Genomic DNA, 505 nt, shown 5'->3' on the forward strand with positions numbered 1-505 from the left:
ATTTCTGATTGGTGAATAAAAATGGCTACAGCCTATAGCTGGGCAGATTTTAGATAGGCAGAGCTTGGAGTTCCCAGGCTTAAGGGTCAGAGGAAACTACAAAGGGAGGGAGAAAAGGGAGAATAGGAGAAAAAGACACAATGGGTTAGGAGTCATGAAAACATGGCTCTGACGGCTCCCAGTTGGAGTTAAGAGCAGCCCAGATGAAGCATAGTAAATAATAACTTGGGGTTATCAATAGACATAGATCTTAATAGCATGAAGGGTAGATATCTGCCCAGCATTAGTGATAATAGAGGCTTATTATAAATATAAAGGCCATGTGTGTGTTTTATCCAGGAACTGAATGATCAAAAGAGGGGTTGAAGCCCCTGGTTGAGTTTAATATTTTCTTTTTTTTTTTTTTCTTTTTTTTTTTATTATTATTATTATTTTCTTTATTTACATTTCAAATGCTATCCCGAAAGATTCCCATACCCCTCCCCCCACCTCTGTTCCCCTACCC

The sequence above is a fragment of the Mus pahari genome, chromosome 21 (genome assembly GCF_900095145.1).
Source record: "Mus pahari chromosome 21, PAHARI_EIJ_v1.1, whole genome shotgun sequence".
NCBI classification, from domain to species: Eukaryota; Metazoa; Chordata; class Mammalia; order Rodentia; family Muridae; genus Mus; species Mus pahari.